The 20,116-nt window shown below is 41.9% G+C and overlaps 1 protein-coding gene across 6 annotated transcripts in view; it reads right to left on the bottom strand.

Moving 5' to 3' along the window:
• The window catches only part of csgalnact2 (chondroitin sulfate N-acetylgalactosaminyltransferase 2), a 73,769-nt gene extending 56,642 nt beyond the window's left edge, over positions 1-17,127 (bottom strand). For 2 of the 6 annotated variants that reach the window (XM_072282679.1, XM_072282677.1), the window contains exons 1-3: positions 16,990-17,127; positions 8,079-8,190; positions 4,005-4,045 (exon numbers count right to left, since the gene is read on the bottom strand). The gene's annotated coding sequence lies outside the window, so the exon portion shown is untranslated. Of the gene's footprint in view, positions 1-4,004; positions 4,046-8,078; positions 8,191-15,569; positions 15,694-16,989 lie in introns of all 6 variants that reach the window. The other 4 variants (XM_072282678.1, XM_072282680.1, XM_072282681.1 and 1 more) reach the window with 4 other exon arrangements.
• Between the last annotated feature and the right edge of the window lie 2,989 nt (positions 17,128-20,116).

Genomic DNA, 20,116 nt, shown 5'->3' with positions numbered 1-20,116 from the left:
TGGAAACACTCACAAATCAGAAAGCAGCTAAGGAAAGAAACATTTGTATTTCAGGTCTGGAGCCTTAATCAGTACTCGGAAAGGGAGGGAATGGGGTTTGTTTGGGTGGGCTATGTGTAAAACAATAAACAAATAGCTCTGATAGGATGTGGCTGCCAAAATCAGATTAAATTTCTACTGTGGGATATAACCTACAATAAGTTGGATTGTTCAAAACAAAACCAAAGTGATGGCAGGCGAAATGGCCAGCTCTGATACATTAAGGAAATGAAAGAAAAGAATTATCTGAAGCTGGAGAACTAAATATTAAGACACAAGAGGTACTGCAGGTGCTGGAAACCTAGAGCAATGAAGGGTATCGGCCCAAAACATCAAATGTTTATTTCCATCCATAAATGCTGATTGACCAGCTGAGCTCCTCCAGCACATGGTGTGTATTGAATAAAATATTAAATCCTGCAAGCTGCAAAATGCCCAGATGGAAGGCAGGATCAGTCAGAGGGTCATACAGCATGGAAAAAGGCCATTCAACCCACTATATCTACACCAACCAGTAGGCACTGATCCATAATAATCCCATCTTCCTCGGCCTGTAGCCTTTGATGTCTAGGCTCATTGCTCTGTCAAAACTGTACATGGTTTAAAAAAAAACACATCCACGTTATGCCAGTGTTGCTCCTTACACTTGCAATGGGCTTCATTGTAACAGGGCAGAAAGGTCAGTGTGGAAATAGGATGTGAATTGAAGTGGCAGGCAACCTGAAAATCTGGATCATTGCTGTAAACAGAGTACAGGTACCTTGGCCTTTTCCCAGATGCTGTCTGAGTGTTTCCAGTATTTTGTGCTTTTATTTCAGGTTTCTAAGATTTATTTATTTACTTACTTTATATACACACATGTCACGACACAGTTTTACCACAGCTTTTAACTGGTAGCATTATCATTTGGGTCATTCATGATCTCACAGTCACCATCCAATCACCAACCTCCCATTTTGTTCCCTGTGCTCCTCTGCCCCATTTTGCAACTTAATACTGTACTTGTTTTATTTCCACCTTTTCCCACTCTTTCTATTGACAAACAAGAGAAAATCTGCAGATGCTTTAAACCAAAGCAAGACACATAGAATGCTGGATGAACTCAGCAAGGCAGGCAGCATCTATGGAAAAGAGTTGAGGGCTGAGACCCTTCATCAGGACTGTTTACTCTTTTCATTAGATGCTGCCTGGCCTGCTGAGTTCCTCCAGCATTTTCTGTGTGTCACTCTCCATCGATGCTGACTAACCCTTTCAGTATTTCTTGCATTTTGTATTTGTTTAGTAGAATTAGTACTACAGTGCTCCCAAGATCCAGTGTCCTCAATCTTCACTTAATGGTAGGGGTACGCTTTATTTGTTCTACACTACAAGATCTCATTACAACTGAAGTAAATAATGCAGTAACTAATTGTACCAAATAAAGGGGAAATTTAGTAGGACATCTTGTAAAATGCAGCATTGCATGGTGTTTTGTTTTTAAATTAAACAACTAGGGTACTTGGTAGCTGACAGATATTATCTTTGGATAGAGTCCAAGTAATTCCAAATCTTAAAAAGGCATTACAGCTGGACTGGAAATGAAGCTCTTTATTCTCCATCAAAATTCAAAGCAAGGATTTGAACAATAACAATTAAACATAACAATTTTAACTTTAAGTAAATTGTCCCATTACATCCTATGGGAGCACATTAAAATAAAATTTGACACTGCCACAAATAGTAAGCAAGTGGCCAAAGGCTTAGTCAACATCAAGTCAGAGGGGGCAAAAACTAGCGCATTTACGGAGGGGATTGCAGAGTGTAGGACCCCAGGCAACTGAAGGACTACTACGAAGAATACAGAATTAGAAGATTGTGGATTGGGGCTATAGAATTTAAACATAACTAGACTGAGAACAATGGATTCAGTTTTTTAAAAAATGCATGAAACCACACACACGTAATGGCTGAAGAACTGTAGGCAGAAAAGCTACGTGTAGAAATGACAGAAAATCAGACACAAACCTGCTTTAGACTGCATCTAACTTAACTCAAATATTTCCCATCTCTTTTTGTTAGCAGAAATATTGCAATTGTAAGTAATAAAATAAACCCTTACATTGTTATAAAATAAAAATCACACAATAAGGTGAGGTTTGATTTAATATTTTAAAATAACTACCCAAGAAGTGATAACTTTACTTTACTTTATTGTCGCCAAACAATTGATACTAGAGCGTACAATCACCACAGCGATATTTGATTTTGCGCTTCACGCTCCCTGGATTACAAATCGATAGTAAATATTAAAAATTTAAATTATAAATCATTAATAGAAAATAGAAAAGGGAAATTAAGGTAGCGCAAAAAAAACTGAGAGGCAGATCCGGATATTTGGAGGGTACGGCCCAGATCCGGGTCAGGATCCGTTCAGCAGTCTTATCACAGTTGGAAAGAAATACATGGTGTATTCCAAACACGAAGTTCCACTAAGCCCATTCATTTCAATAAATTTGGTTATTTACATTTCCCTTAGGAAGCAGGCAAGTCCATGAAATAAACACAGTGATGATCTTCAGCCAGGCAACAGCACCCACATTTAGCTTTGATGAGGAGTAGTCCAGTAAACATAAAAAATAAAGAATCTACAGCACTTTTAGCATTATCCAGGTGGGAAACATTAATAAAAGGTTAACTTATAAATGTCTGAATTTTACTCATTCGGGAGAAAAATGGCTTGTCTCCCATTCCCTTTTTTAAGTACACAGCGGATTCTGGTTAATTGGGCCATTGTTTAATCACGGCAGCCATTAACTTGATACAACTCTTAAAAGAACAAAACCAAATCAAGAAAATTGCTAGGATTCCCTTGGTTTATTTGGGACACTAATTGGGGCAGAACTGTCAAACAGATTCTAACTAATGTCAATAATGGACAACTATGTGACCATTAGACACTACACCATGCTGAAAGTGAAGTCTTTGAATAGTGTCAGTTTTGTGTGTTTATGTAAAAAAAACTGATTTTCATAACTGATAGTTGCGAAAATAATCAGTAAGACAATTCAGAACAGTTTTGCTCACTATGGTTTCAAGCATTCAGGGTTGGAAATGCCAAAAACTGTCAGAGGTGAAAATGAAACAAATTCACTGCATCAGCAAGTTAGAAACTACAAAGAATTTGAAGGTATTGACAATCTTCTTGAATGTTACAATGAAAGTGAAGATTTGGAGGATGCAATCATCAATAGCATTGCATAACGGCAGACCGTGACCCAAACTGAGTTCCAGCTGTGAAAGTAGGAGAGTTGGACACAGGGCTAGCAACCCCATCCCGTAAAAAATGCAGAGCTACAGAAATGTGAACAGAAGTTCCAAAGACCTCAACCCTGGGACAGGAAGGATCTTTGAAGATGGGCAACACCTAGAGACAACTTGGAAGACTGGTCCATGACAGGACTCGACCAAGCTGCTACTGGAGGCCTATGCTCCTGTAGGAGTGATGGATTTAAGCAGAAATAGTACACTTTGTAACTAAGTAACAATAATAAACCCACATAATATTAAAAAAAACACAACTTATTGTAGTTTGACTCAGGAAGTTAATTTCCTGAAAATGAAACACAAGGTTCTATTATCTTCCCAACAGCAATGGTTTTCACTGTCCCATAATATTCTTTCAATTTTTGATTATATCAACCCTTTCAAGTGCCTCATTCCTCTAATCTTTACATCTGGCTTCCACCTTTTTTTTACATCCCTGCCCCCAAGTCATAATTAAGCTTACAAGAAAAGCTACTACAATCTTAAATCTGAGTTTAATAGAACCATTTATGAAAACAAAGGCAAACTTATTGTTTTGGCTGGGCCAGACAGCATAGATGGAACTTCTTCAGTTTTTTTTAAACTTTTTAAAATAAGATTACTCACCAAATAGTTCTGCCTGCTTTCATGCTCTAAGTCTACTTTTGTGAACAACAACTTACCCATATCAATCTTCGCACTCTCCTGGCTTGTTCAATACAGTCTGGAAGGAAAGAAAGGCACTTCAGAGTCCAACTACAGCTGTCTTGCTCAAAGTAAAACAGCCCATGTGTTTGTCATTACTTCGACCCACTGCAAATGTCTACAGCGCCGACCATCAGTGCTTCGTGTATTTACTGTAAGTGTTGTCCTGGGCTGGAACCTGCAGCAATGTCTGTAAAACTGCTGAAGACTTTTTCCAGGGAATCTGGAGAAGAAGTTAGTAGGAGGAGGGCCATAAAAGGAAGTAAGAACCACTCCTTTATTGGCAATGGCAACTAAACTCCTGACAAAATAAAATTTGCTTAAGAGAATCCGATTTTCATCTATCTCAAGGTTCTAAATCCCACCTGATTTCTTTTCAATTTCTTGCTGAATTGTCCTAGATCTGTTAGCGAGATAGAAAAAGATACTTCTTTGAAGAATTTCTTGCCTCAAAAAGGCAGCATCATTAAAGACCCCTGTCATCCAAGACATGCTCTCTTCTTATTACTCCCATCAGACAAGGTCTATTAATACTAATAATCTTTAAAAAAAATACAAGTCTATGCAGAGAATTGGAATTGGAAAAATATCCTCCTCTCTTCTCTTTCTGTATATGAACGTTCTTGACTAGCATTTGAGTCCTGGCAACAGAATTGGATGAAGTGGCTTGGACAAGCTTCTGAGCCACACAGTGCCAGGGTAATGAATGAACACATTCATGGCCAGTTTAGTGTTCCAAACTGACATCAGATTCACTCATTATTTCTGTTGGGGTCTGATGCCCAGGTGGAACAGACAACTTTACAAACATCATAACTGTGAGTTAACTAAGATCTTTGCTGAGGTTCCCAACCAAAAAGCAGTTCCAAGCTGTGACCAGAAAAGAGGGCACTGCTCCCCCATAAAGATATTCATCACCTCTGCCGCCACCCTTGGCACAAATGTCCTTTCCCAATTCATTTTGTGCACTGTGTGCAGGTCATCTGGACAAAGGCTACGTCTAGCAATATGAACAGGAAAAAAAAACATATTGCATGCAAGAAGATGAAACCCACAAGCACTTCCTTTGTGTTGTGTCCAAGAATGAATTATGAAAAGAAGCTTTTTACACTTGGTCATTTCAGTTTTTGAAAGGGAATCTTTATTTAAAGAGACACAAGGTTAGTCCAGCTTATGGCAAGCAGCACTCTGACTACACAGCAAAGGAAAATAGATAGAAACTACTAAAAAGATTAACAAACATATTAAATAGATATAACTGTTGAAGTTATATCGACAATGATCATTACTAGGACTTGTCATCAATAAGTAATGAAAGACAAAGTTCTTACAAACGTAATACTTCCAAATGAATGCAATAATTTAAAACAGGTAAAATCTGTTTAATTGATGCATGTTTACTTGGTACATTAATACAGGTGATACGACCGGCAGCTCAATTGCATGAAGCTGATAGGGTGGGGGTGGGGGGGGAACGCAGGATGCAGCATTAATTCTTTGTCTTTGCCTTTGGTACCTAAACTACTGTAATGAAATCTGAATCTCCTTGAAGGATCTTAAAACATAGAAGAGTACAGCACAGTACAGGACAGCATATCAAACCTACCTTTTTGCATATTTACTTTAAAACTAATGGCATTGTGGTCACTAGATGCAGTGTTCTCCAATGAAAATTTCTGTCACCTGTCCTGACTCATTCCAAAATAGCAGATCAAATATCGCACACTCTCTCATTGAGACTTCTATGTACTGATTAAGGAAACCTTCCTGAACACATATGACAAACTCTATCCCATCTAGTTCTTTTACAATATGTGAGACCTAGTCAACATGAGGAACGTTAAAATCACCTACTCTAACAACCTTGTGTTCCTTGCTGCAATCTGCAATCTCTACAAATTTGTTCCTTTAATTCCCGCAGACTGTTGGGTGGTCTAAAATATAGCCTGATATATGTGGTTATACATTTCGTATTCCTCGGTTCCACCCTTAAAGCATCACTAGACAAGTTCTCCAATCTGTCCTGACTGAGCACTGCCATGACATTTTCCCTGACTGGTAACACCATCCCTTCCCTCCCGCTTGGTTACGTCTAAAACAAAGGATCCCCGGGATATTGAGCCGTCCTGCCCCTCCTACAACCAGCTCTCACTAATAGCTACAATATCATAATTCCAGCTGCTGTTCCATGCTCTGAGCTCCTTCTGCCTTTCCTACGATACTTCCTGCATTGAAATATAGGCAGCTCAGCACAGGAGTCGCACCACGCTCAACGTTTTGACTCCTGACTTTGCCTGAGGTCTTAACAACATCTGTCTCCGCAACCACTCCACTATCTGTTCTGACACGATGGTTCTCATCTCCTTGTAACTCTATTTAACCTCTGTGCTCCCTCCCCCCATCCCATACAGCACTAGCAAATCTTCCTGCTAGGATACTAGTCCCTCTCCAATTCAGATGCAAACTGTCTCTTTTGTACAGGTCCCACTTCCCTGGAAGACAGGCCAATGATCCAAAAATCTTATGCCCTCCCTCCTACACCAACTCCTTAGCCACGTGTTAAACTGCATAATCTTCCCAGTTTTGGCCTCACTAGGACATGGCACGAGTAGCAATCCTTGATCACAACTCTGGAGGTCCTGTCCTTTAACTTAGCACCTAAGTCCCTGAACTCATTTTGCAAAACCTCATCACTCTTCCGACCTACGTTATTGGTATCTACCTGGACAATGACCTCTAGGTGCTCACCCTCCCTCTTAAGAATACTGAAGACTTGAGCCAAGATGTCCCGGACACTGGTGTCCAAGTGACAACATGTCATTCAAGAATTTGTATTCATCTACAGAACCTTCTTTCTGCTCCCTAAGTAATGAGTCCCTTATCACTACAGCTCACCTCTTCTCCCCCCACTTCCCTTCTGAGTCACAGAGCCAGACTCAGTGCCAGAAGCCCAACCGCCATGACTTTCCCCTGCTATCATCCCCCCCCACCAACAGTATCCAAAGTGGTATACCTGTTATTGAGGGGGTTGGCCACAGAGGGACACTGCATTGGTTGTTTAATCCCTTTCCGCTTCCTGACTGTTACCTAGTCTCCTGTCTCTTGCACCTTAGGTGTAACTACATATCTGTATGTCCTATCCATCGCCCCATCAGCATCCCAAACGATCCAGAGTTCATCCAGTTCCAGCTCCAACTCCTTAACATGGAGTGTTTGAAACTGCAGCTGGATGCACTTCTTGCAGGTGCAATCATCAGGGACCCTGCAAGTCTCCCTAGCTTTCTACATCCTGCAAGAGAAGCATTTTATTATCCTTCCTGATTTCCCTATTGTTCTAACTGTGCAAATATAAAGAAAGAAAAACAATCAATAAATTTACCTACAATTTTTTCACCTTCTCACACTCAAGCCTCCTCTCGCTGAAGCTTCAAAGAGCTAAAGACTCAAAATTCTCACTCTAACACTGTCCATTCCAGCAATAGCCGCTCCAACAAAGGCCACTCCACTTGCCCGTCTTATTTAAGTTGCTCTTCCCAATCAATTTCAACCACTGATTGATGGCCACTCTAAACACCAAACTGCTGCGAATCGATGCGTTATGTACTCAATCAGTGAACTTGAGTAAGCTACGTCTTCTCACGCTTCCGATCGCTGATTGTCCACTATTCTAGGCAGGGGTTACACGAACTCATTGAGTCAAACATCTGGAGTTATCCCTCAAAAGCAGAAAAATATGGGAAGGTTTGAAAGATATTGGTACTTGTTGCAAATGAGAGCAAGAAGGAGGACATGACTGAGAGATGTTTGTTATCCCATTTCACTTGCTAAATAACATGCTCTTAAGTAAGTGCACTTAAGTCTGCGGTGGAGAAAAAAAAAAATCACAGTCCAAACTAGTGAGGTGTTAATCCATAAATTATGATTTTTAGCTCACAGCTGGAAAAGGTAACCTATGAATGTAAACTAATCACAGCAAGTCATAAGCGGCTTTTAAAAAATGACGAATCCGATGGCATATCCAAGACAAACACAGTGAAATTGTGCAATCCTACCTTACACAATACAGCAATTCAGACCTTCAAGAACACAAGAGATTCTGCAGATGCTGGAAATCTTGAGGAATACACACAAAGTGCTGGAGGAACTCAGCAAGTCAGGCAACATCTATAGAAAGGAATAAACAAACAACATTTTATGCCAAGACCCTCCAGTAGGGCTATAAATGAAGAGGGAAGCAGCTGAGGGTAGGAGGGACTGGAAGAAGTACAAGTTGTTAGATGATAGGTGAAAGCAGGTGGGGGGGGAGAAACGGGTAGGTGAGAGAGGAAGGAATGAAGGAAGAAGCTGGGAGGTGATAAGTGGAAGAGATAAATCCTCCTCATCTCCTCCCTCTGTTGCCCTTCCTCTTTCCCTTTCTCCCTTGGTCTCGCTTATCAGATATGTTCTTCTTCAGCCATTCAGATGCTTTCTTTTCCATCCACCTTCCCCCTCTCCTGGTGTCATCTATCACCTAACAGCTTATACTCCTTCTCTTCACCACCTTCTTATTCTGGCTTCTGTCTGCTTCCTCTACAGCCTGATGCAGGATCTCAGCCTGAAACATTGACTGTTTATTCCTCTCCATTTTGCTGAGTTCCGCCACCATTTCGTGTGTGTTCCAATCAGATTATCAAGTTAGGGTAAATCAACCCCATGTCGGAAACAATCAATAGGTTGTTCTAGACAAGGGAAAGGTGCATATTACCTCTTGGTCATCAGTCATTTATTATACACATTCTGATCTATAAACTATTTACTTGTGAACTCTTCAGAAATGTGGGCAAGGGGCTCACAGAAGTACATTAAAACTTCAATGACTTTGAGTTCAATAAATGAACTGAAAATACATTGTATTCCCAATGAAAACTGCAGCACCAGTCACTACAGTTAAACATTTCACAATCTTTCAGCTATCAAAATCATTTCTCCAGTTTGAAGCAAGTTCCCTATTCAAGAACAAAGACCGAAGTCACCACAGGAGCCAATGGTGTGATGATGAAGAGGAACACCATTATCACACCAATTATATCCCCAAAGAATCCTGTGACACCTCATCTCACTTTCAATCGTTCCAGACTTTCAATTCTACATTTTTATAGTATTCTTGCCAAAAGGGTCAATAAATGCACGTTTTTGTCATCATTCATCTCAACAAAGCTATATCATGTAATAAAAGAATCTTTTTGAGATAAAACATGAACTCTGTTTTTAAAAAAAGGTCAGCACCATGTACTGGAACATGTAACTCATTCAAATTAAGACAAGAAATGTTGTTAAAGTCTTGGAATTTAAAGGGGGAGGTACGCACAAATCAGTCTGGCTGTCTATACGGTAGCCTGATCGTCAGATGAGATGCATTACCAGAGCATCAATAAAGAATTAGCTTTATTTGTCACATATACATAGAAACTTACAGGGAAATGCATGGTTTTGTGTCAATGACCAACAGTCTGAATATGAGCTGAAGGCAACCTGCAAGAGCTGCCATGCTTCTGGCACCAACATAGCATGCCTACGACTTACTAACCCTAACCTATATGTCTTTGGAGTGTGGGAGAAAACTGGAGTAACCAGAAGAAACCCACACAGTCACCGGGAGAACGTGCAAACTCCTTACAGGTAGCAGGGGGCATTGAACCTCAATCGCTCACACCAACTGCTATGCTACCAAGCCTCCCTGGGGTCAAAGAGGCTAGGAGTGCTTTTTCCCAAAGAATGCTTAGAATGAGGCACTTGTTATCACAGAGTGTGGCTGAGATTTTCCTTCCACAGAAAAATATGGGGCAAAGAATTTAAAAGAGGGATGAGCTGAGCAAGGCTGGGGATAAAGTAGGCACAGGCTGGACCAAATTACCCATTTCTGCTGACTCTACGCAACTTAGCTTCAGGCAACTGAAACTCCTGGGCAGTGAGTTCATCTTACTACATCAAAGGCAAAGAACAATTCAATGAAAACAAATCTGGCATCACAGTGCACTAACATGCAGTGGAAATGTTTGACATGTCGGGTTCCAAGTGAGGATCAGTTGTTTCTATCCAATCCAGGAAGCAGACTCCCTCTATAGTCTTTATGAGCTTCTTGGAAATTACTTCAAGAAAAGCAATACCTCAGAGGAATTCAGTTTGGACTGTTCCCACACCTACTGTATAATCAGGGCGTAGCATCTCACCTCCAGAGTTGCTTAACATGATTACATCATTTTGCAATCACTCTGTGAGCTAGGGAGTCAAAACTTTCAATACAACTTTAAACTCAGTAATGCTTAAGCTGGTTAAAATTGCTATCAGTCTAATTTGAAGGCAGCACTCCAACTTGTCCCATGGTACTTTGAATATTGTGTCAAGCCCTGGCCATGAGACAAAGCATTCCAGCTTGGCTCAAGAATGGAACCTTACTCTCAAAAGGAACCAGAGGAAGCTAAAGAAACTTGGCATTCTCACCCCAAAAATGTGGGAAAAGAAAACATCAAACCAGCCAAACAGCTTAGCAGAGATTCTTCAAGAATTATCAAGAGAGTATGTTGAATGGTTTGTAAGCTTACATCTTGCTTGTGGGCTTGTTCGATAATAACTTGCTCATTTTGCAATGTAATCATCCTCGTAATATACGCTAATAATTTCCAAGATAAAGCATATATCAAACTGTCATTTCTTTTCCTCTTTCATGTGTTTTTATACAAGACGTTTGGACAAGCAATCAGAAATGGCAGACAGAATCCACCAGTTTGACTGCACATTTGTTTTCATTATAATCAGTGCTTGCCTTTACGATGGTAGGATGCATTGCTTGTAAGGCCAGCCAATTACTGCCCATTCCTATATTCCAACCACCCAACCCCCACCCCCACCCCCACCCAAGGTGGAGGTGATGACCCATCTTCTTGAACCAGTGCAGTTGTTCTGTTACACAGACGCAAGGTAGGAACCTTCAGCCTTCAGGCTTATTAATGATGACGATTTCAGAAAAAGAACCACAGAAAGTTACAGGAGGCCACGCAGCCCATCAAGTCTGTGCCAGCTCAATGTGTGAGTAACCATGCTAGCTCCATTTCACCACAGCCCTGCAATTCTTTTCCTTTCATGTACTTAACCAATTCCCTTATGAATGCCCTGATTAAATCTCTTTTCGCTACTCATTTGTGGAGCATCTACATCCTAAACATTGCATAACAAGACTGCATCATGTCATTACTTACTTTGCCAGTTATTATTCTATGTTCTCCGATTCTTGACCCTGCCGCCAATGGACGCTGTTTCACTCCAATGACCTTCAGGATGTTAAATATCTGCATTCACATCTCCTCCAGAACTCTTCCTTTCTGAGGGGAAATAACTACCTACACACGCTATTATTTCGAAGCACCCTTTATAAAATTTAACAAGAATTAATGAACTGAATACAATATTCCAATTTGCCTGCAACTAGGTTCTATCAAAAGAAGATCATTGCAACTTCCTAACATTCGAACTCCATTTATAAAGCTCAGATTGCATATTAATCACACATTTCTCTCACAATTTACCCTACCACTTTCAATAAGCTCCCAACCATTTTTAGATTTAGCTGTTCCTGTACTCTTATTGATATTGCTCTTTGAATCAAAATGGAAGACCTTTTCTACCTTAAATTTTATCTGTTCATCTATTGCACCAGCCTATCTATAGACTCAAAAGTCATAGAATTAGTATAGCACAGAAACTTGCCCTTCAGCCCACTACATCTACACCAACCACTTTGCCCATTCATAGTACTCCCACTAGCCTGCAATAGGGCTGTATCCTTCTATGCCTTACAAATATAATGGTTAATGGAGATGCAAAACCCTCTGCCAGTGCCCCAGCAGCTTGATCCTCTGTTTTCCAAAGCATTCTCATCCAGCCCTAGGGATCTACTCACCTTACTGCATTCCAAGACATCTAACAACTCAACCTTCTTAAAACCTACATTCTCCAGACAATCAATATATCCCTCCCTGAACTCACTATCCTTCACATGCTTCTCCTTGGTGAATGCAGATAAAAGCATTCATTTAGTACCTCACCACATCCCTTCACTCCCTACACTGCATAGCAGTTAGCGTAATAATATTACAGCGTTAGCAATTAGGGCTCAATTCCTGCTGTGGTCTGAAAAGAGTTTGTACATTCTCCGTGACTGCATGGGTTACCTCCGGGCACTCCCATTTTCTCCCACATTCCTAAAAAAAATAATGTATGGGTTAAGGTTAGTAAGTTTTGGGTATGCTATGTTGATACCAGATACAAGGCAATAGCTGTGGGCTGTCCCAGCAGTTATTTGGACTTTGTTGGTCATTGAATCAAATGCTCTTCACTGTAGTTTCGTTGTTTCAATGTACGTCACGAATAAAGCTGATCTTTCTTTACGCGAGGCAATCTCCCACTAGCATTGTTTTTACACTTCTGTGCAAGTTGTTTACATATCTCTTCCTCTGACTAATGGGAGGCCTATAGTGTAGTCGCAGCAAAATAACTGCACCTCTTTTTATTCGTAAACTTTAGCCCTATGATCTTGTAAAATCTCCCCCCCAAAAAAATCCCTCAATTTCCTTAGTCCACTCCTTTCACCCCATGAAACATCGCATCCAATATATCATGCTTTGTCATTTCCACCAGCTACAATGAGATCCCAGTGTCAAACATATCTTTTCCTCCCTAAACCTTTCCAACATTCACAGGCACAGCTCCCTCTGTGACTCACTGGCCTACTCATCTTTCACCACCCGCCCTGATCTCTGGCACTTATCCCTACATTGCAGAACATGTAACACCCGCCCTTGCACCATCTTCCCTCACCACCATCCAGAGACCGAAACAACCCTTCTAGGTGAGGCAAAAATTCACATGCCCCTCCTCTAACCTTGTCTACAATACTTAGTGCTGTTGACATGGCCTCTTGCACATTAGCTAGACCAAGTGCAGATGAAGCAACTATTTTGCAGAGCACCTATACTCTATCTGCAATGACCATCCTGAGCTCCTTGTGGTATGCCATTTCAATTCCCATTCTCACACTGACCTGTCCATTGCCACGAGGGTAAGGCCAAATGCAAACAACTCCTCATATTCCACCTGGATAGTTCACAACACATTGGCATGAACAGTGAGTTTTCCAGTTTCAGATAATCTCCCCTCCAGTAGGTTACCTCCCTCCCCATCCCTTCCTCCAAGAAGACAGTGGACCATGGAATAGAGGGAAGGAGGTAGGGAATCAGAGGGATGTGATGGGAAAGTAATGAAAGGTGGAGAGGGACGAGAAGGGTGAGAGCCATCAGAATGAGAGAAACAAAGGGCGGGAGGAAGATGGGAAAACACCCACTCACTTACCCCTCAGCTGCACTCACCTATCACTGGCAGTCTGTACTCCTCCCCTCCCCCCACCTTCTTATTCTGGCTTCTGCCCACTTTCTTTCCACTCATTCTGATGAAGTGTAGCAGCCCGAATCATCAACTGTTCATTTCACTCCACAGATGCTGCAGGACCTGCTGAGTACCTCCAGCACTGTGTGTGTGTTAGTATGGATTTTGAACATCTACAGAATCACTTGCATCACCCACACTCCCAACTTCACCTTTCCCCTACTTGGTGCAACCTGCCTACCATCCTTCACCCCTCCTCGTTGCCATCAATCACCTCAGGCTCCTGTGTCACCACTCCGCTTCTCCTCTTTATACCGGCCACCTTCCCTCCCAATCCTGATGCAGTGTCCTTACCCAAAACATAGAAAATCCCTTCCTGCCCCCCGCCATTGCTGCTCAACCCACTGAACTCCCCCAATGGATTGTCTGTTCCTCCAAGATATCCTCTCTACTTCTTGCTGTGATGTTCTTCCTAATCAGCAATACAACTCCCCCATCTCTATTAAATGTCTGTCATTCTAAAATTCTATATCCTGCTCTTCACACAACCAGATTCCTGTGACTGCAATATTATAATTCTACATGTCGATTCACGCTCTAAGCTCATTTAACTTACAAGGCTTCTTGCATTAGATAAATACAGTTGAGCACACTAACAACAGCCCTCCCACGCACCATGCTTCCTAATCTGCCTCGGCCTGCTCTGCATACTGGACTCGCATGATTATCCTCTGCATTCAGATCCATACATTCACCTGCCACACTGCCGCTGAGATTCTCAACTCCTGCCAAATTAGATTAAACCCTCCCAAGTACTATCAGCAAACTCCCTGCAAGGACAATTACTTCCCATTCTGTTCACATATAACCTGCCCATCATGTACAGATCCCATCTGCCCCAGAAGCAATCCTAATGATCTATGCACCTCCCTCACAAACTAGATCTTTAGCCACACATTCATCTGTGCTCTTCTCCTATATTTTCCATCAAGTCAGTTACTAACCTTCAAACTTTATACTTGTCACAACCTGCCAAGCAGAGAAAGCAAGAAGTGGGAATAAGCAGATTTTCTCAGATTGTCAGGCTGTGATTAGTGAAGAAGCACTGAGACTGAGTTAATCACAATATACATTCAGTGGTCACTTTATTAGGTACAGCTGCTCATTAATGCAAATATCTAGTCAGCTAATCATCAGAATGGGGAAGAAATGGGACCCAAGTGACTTTGACCATGGAACAATTGTTAGTACTTCTTCCCCTCTACCATCCAATTTCTGAATGGACATTGAACCCATGAACATTACCTCACTACATTTTTTTTTAAATTTTGTACTGCTTATTTAACTATTTTATATTATATATTTACATACTGCGATTCACAGCTTTTCTCCATTATTATGTACATTGTACCACTGCTGCAAAAGTAACAAATTTCACGACATATGCTGGTGAAATTAAACCTGATCCTAATTCTGAGATGGGGTGCTTTGAGTATCTCAGAAACTGATCTCCTGGGATACTCGCACACAACAGTCTCTAAAGTTTACAGAGGATAGTGAGAAACACAAAATAATATCCAGTGAGCAGCAGTTCAGTGGGCAAAAATGCCTTGTTAGTGAGAGAGGTCACAGGAGAATGGCCAGACTGGTTCAAGCTGACAGGAAGGCAACAGTAACTCAAATAGCCTTGTGTTACAACAGTGGTGTGCAGAAAAGCATCTCTGAACACACAACACATTGAACCTTGAAGTGGATGGGCTACAGCAGCGCACGACCACAAACACACAGAAATACACTCAGTGGCCACTTTATTAGGTACTTCCTGTACTTAATAAAGTGGCCACTGAGTATATATCAATGATTTCAAAGTTCAAAGTAAATTTATTATCAAAATACTTATATGTCACCATATACAACACTGAGATTCATTTTCTTGAGGGCAATCACAGTGCAAGTGCAGGAAACATTAATGATTTTGACATACAGCAAAAGGGTGGAGAAACTGGAATTATTTTTAGATTTCTTTTCTATTTTTTTCACGAGAGCAAAGGAGGCCATTTGGCTCAAAGACTATGCCAGCACTCAGATTAAACCCGTTAGTATCAGCACCCCTATTTATTTGTTACCTATTCTCTTTCATATGCACACCATTCCTTGCTGCCGTGAAGTTTCAAAGAGGTGTTGAAAATGATGAAGAATCAAAAGTACCACACACAAAATGCTGGATGAACTCAGCAGGTCAGGCAGAATCTATGGAAATGAATAAACAGTCGACATCTCAGGCTGAGACCCATCTTCAGAATCAAACCAATCTAGATAGAGACTATCTACCTCGAGACCACCTACTATGGTCAAGATCCAAAAGTATACGTTGTAAAGCAATCGGCAATAGGATCAAAAGTGACACAGGGAAAAGCTCTTCTCTTCCACAGCACATAGTTAGCATATGGAATGTATCAAGGACACAAGAGACTGCAGATGTTGGAATCTGGAACAACAAACAATCCGCTGGAAGAACTCAGCAGATTGAGCTGCATCTGTAGGAGGGAAGAAATTGATATTTCGGCTCAAAACCCTGCTCAGCCCAAAACATCAAAATTCCTTTCTGCTCATAGATGCTGCTCAAGCCACTGACTTCCTCCAGCGGAATGTTTGTTTCATCTGGAATACGTTGTCTGATGAGGTGGTGGTGGTGGCAGATTAGTTTATGGAGTTCAAAAGAAAAGAATCACAGGACTACAGATTAAGGGTAGGAAATCCAAGACAATTGCAGAAAGTTTACAGGACCTCAAGAGGCAGTATACTTTGCTGTTACCTGCAACTCTACGTTTTGCAAAGCTAAAATATGACGGGAAACAAGTAAAAAAAGTCACTCCTCTAAACCATTATAAAATGCACTTCTGCACACAATTATTTTTGCCATTTTCCCCAATAGATTACCAAGCACGATATTTCATTTTAGCCAATGGAGATGGTATAACTGCCAACGGGATGTTATTGAAGCATGAACAAATTATATTACATCTCAAAAGATTTATACAATTTACATTTTAGGTCATTCTGAAAAGGCTAGCTTGACTACATGTCAGGTGTGGACTACTAGTCACTATTAATTGAAGAAAAGAATTTCACAAGATTTTTTTCCCCCCAAAGAGTGGTGAGAATGTGTAACTCTACAAATTTTAAAGGGAGTAATCTTTATGCAGGGAAACACATGGGAGAAGAGCAACTAGGGAAACATTGACCAGTTTACAAGAGCGGGGGAGACAGTGCACAGAGAGCAAATATTGTCATGGACTGATTGTGAACTAGGATCAATGTTATGAGGCACAAGCTTTGCGATGATGATGCTGGCAGATGCCGGAGTAAAGTGATCAGAAATCAGAGGGTCTAGCAGGACAAGTGACTAGAGGGTAACCGAGGGACGATGGAAGCTGCTGTAGAAGGGCGATTGGGGAGTAAATGGTGGGGGAGTGTGTAAGGAGCACCCACGCTTGCCTAAACAACTGCTAAGAGAAAAGGCAATCCCGGACTCCTCTTACTCACCCGCCGCGATGCCTCCTCGGAACAGCGCCGAACTAAAGTGCAACCGCAGCACAACAGAGCAAAGCCCGCGGGGCGCTGACAGGGGCGGAAGCTTTTGTCCGGCAGACCGGAAGTTATTGCGGAAGCAAGGGGGGGGGGAGAGAGAGAGGGAGAGGGAGAGAGGGAGAGAGAGAGAGGGAGAGAGGGAGAGGGAGAGAGAGAGGGAGAGAGAGAGGGAGAGAGAGGGAGAGGGAGGGAGGGAGAGAGGGAGAGGGAGGGAGGGAGAGGGAGGGAGGGAGAGAGGGAGAGGGAGGGAGGGAGAGGGGGAGAGGGAGGGAGGGAGAGAGGGAGAGAGGGGGAGAGAGAGAGAGAGAGAGAGAGAGAGAGAGAGAGAGAGAGAGAGAGAGAGAGAGAGAGAGAGAGAGAGAGAGAGAGAGAGAGAGAGAGAGAGAGAGAGAGAGAGAGAGAGAGAGAGACAGACAGACAGACAGACAGACAGACACACACACTGAGCGCACGCCGTCACCTAGCAACCGGGGCCCAGCAGCCGCTCCCCCGCCCCCCACCGGGGCCCCAGAGCTCAGTTCAAGGTAGGAGGGTGTTTGGACCAGACCAGCAAGAGGACTATTTTAGGGCAGCATCCCTAATAGCCGGGGCTTCAACATCCACCAATAACCGTGCTGAGGAGTCGCCTCACTGCCCGGGGAGCAACACACACAAAATGTTGGGAGAACTCAGCAAGTCAGGAGGGAGATATCCCCGTTAGATCCTCTGATTTCTCATCCTTCTACTCCATTACCTTTCTCATCCTTCTACTCCATTACCTCCCAACATCATCATCGCAAAGCCAGTGCCCCAGAACCTTGATCCTAACTCAGTGCATGCTAATGTTTGTGCTCTGCGAACTGCCCTCACCCCGCCTCTCCCCTTGTCAACTGGTCATCAGGACAGAAACTCCCTACCAGGCCACACTGACTTGCTGAGTTCCTCTAGCATCGTTTGTGAATTGCTCCAGATTACCAGCAAGTGCAGTCTCTCTTGTATCTGAACGCTGCCTGAAGATGTCTTTGGGACAGAGAGCTCCTATACAACATCAGTGTCCAGCCTAGTGTTATTTATCCTTTTGAGACAGAATGTAGATGCTGAAATTCAGAGAATCAAACAACCTGCTGCAAGAACACAGGTTGAGCAGCATCTGTGGGAGGAAAAGGAACGGACAATTCCTTTTAAAGTAAGTTCTTTATCAAAGTACGTCTACTGTATGTCACCATATTATACTACTAAGATTCATTTTCTTGCAGCATTCACAATAGAAGAAAGAAATACAATGGAATCAATAAAAACTGATAAACAATGTGCAAAATAAAATAAACTGTACAAATACAAAAAAAACACAAATAAAAATAAATAAGTGAGAACATGAGTTGTAGGGTCCTTGAAAATGAGTACATAGGTTGTGGAATCAGTTCAGAGTTGAGTGAACTTATCCACATAGGTTCAAGAAACTTATGGTAGAAGGGTAATGAATGTTCTTGAACCAGGTGGTATGGGACCTAAGGCTCCTGCACCTTCTTCCCAATGGCAGCAACAAGAAGAGACCATGGCCAGGATGGTGGGAGTCTTTGATAACGGATGCTGCTTTCTTGTGGCAGCGATCCTTGCAGAGTGTTCAGTGATGGGGAGGGCTTTTCCTCCCATTGATGCTGCTTAACCCACTGAGTTCTTCCAGCAGACTGTTATTTATTCTTTTATTCTGTCAAGGGATACCCATGAGACTGACAGAATCCAGTTATCATTATCCATCCCTGAGAAGGTGCTAATATGTCATCAATTTAAACAGCTGCATTTGACAGCACTCTCACAATGATGATGAAGATCCAGTAATGTTAAAAGAATGGTGATTTATTTCCAAGCCTTAGCGGCATGTGACTTCATATGGAATTTGTAAGTGGGAGCATATCCATTGTCAGCTGTACCTTTCAATAATCTAGACTCATCAATAAAGCAATCAACCCTTTGCTTAATACTGTTTATAAGAGCTTGCTGTATAATGTGTCTGCCATATTTCCTATGTTATAGAAGTGACTGTGTTTCAGACAAAGGTATTAATTGACTATGAAAGGAATTCCAAGCTTTGCTTTCACCTGTGAGAACATGTGCGTGGTGTGGTTCAGGTGCACATCAATGGCAAAATGTGTCAGTTATGTTTCAGTCCATAGCTCATATTACTCCAATCTCTATTCCAGTCCAGATCTCTCTAATTTCTCATCCACCCATTGACACCGCTGGCATCCTATAGCAGGCAATTTGAACACTCCCTCTCTTCTGCACTGACATTTCATCCCTATATGGACATATAGTATGTTGCTTTCAGACAGATGCACTCAGACCTTTTCACATTTGAACCTCATGTATCCTTCATGGTCTTTAATGTAACCAAAACTAACATCATAAAAGCAAGTATCTCCTTGCATCACCATCATTATTTTGGCAAATTTTTCTACAGAAGTGCCCTTCTTTTGGGCAGTGTCTTTACAAGACAAATGACCCCAGCCATTATCAACACACCTCGGAGATTGTCTGCCTAGCATCTGTGGTCGCATAACTAGGACTTGTGATATGCACAAGCTGCTCTTACGACTATCCATCACCTGCTCCCATGGCTTCACATGACCCTGTTCTGTGAGGGCCAAGCAGGTGCTATACCTTGGTCAGTGGTGACCTGCAGGCTATAACGGAGGGAAGGAGCACCTTACACCTCCTTTGGTAGAGACGTATCTCATCCCGCCACCCATATTTTCGTAAAAGACCTACAAAAGTAGGGTTTGACGTGGTGCAGATTTCATTCTATTTAATATCTATTAAGAAATCCTTGGTGTTGCCTGTACCTGCTTGCTGCTTTTAAATGATTGCCTGATGATTTAAATGATTCACATGTTGCACAATCACATCATCACAGAAAACTAAATTGCCATTCCAATTCCAGCTGGATGCAATAGGTTTCAGCAAGTGACTGTTTTCATCCTGGTGTCAGGAGAACAGTGCTGGAATCACCAGATCACTTGTCTGTTCCAATGCACAATTTCTCTTCAGCTTGTTCTTCAGTCCTTCCCTGTAACCTTTTCCTGCACCCACTATCGCAGTATCG

This window comes from Mobula birostris, chromosome 18 (assembly GCF_030028105.1).
Source record: "Mobula birostris isolate sMobBir1 chromosome 18, sMobBir1.hap1, whole genome shotgun sequence".
Lineage (NCBI taxonomy): Eukaryota > Metazoa > Chordata > Chondrichthyes > Myliobatiformes > Myliobatidae > Mobula > Mobula birostris.
Note: the sequence above shows the minus strand (reverse complement) of the source record. Positions and strands in the feature narration are given on the sequence as shown.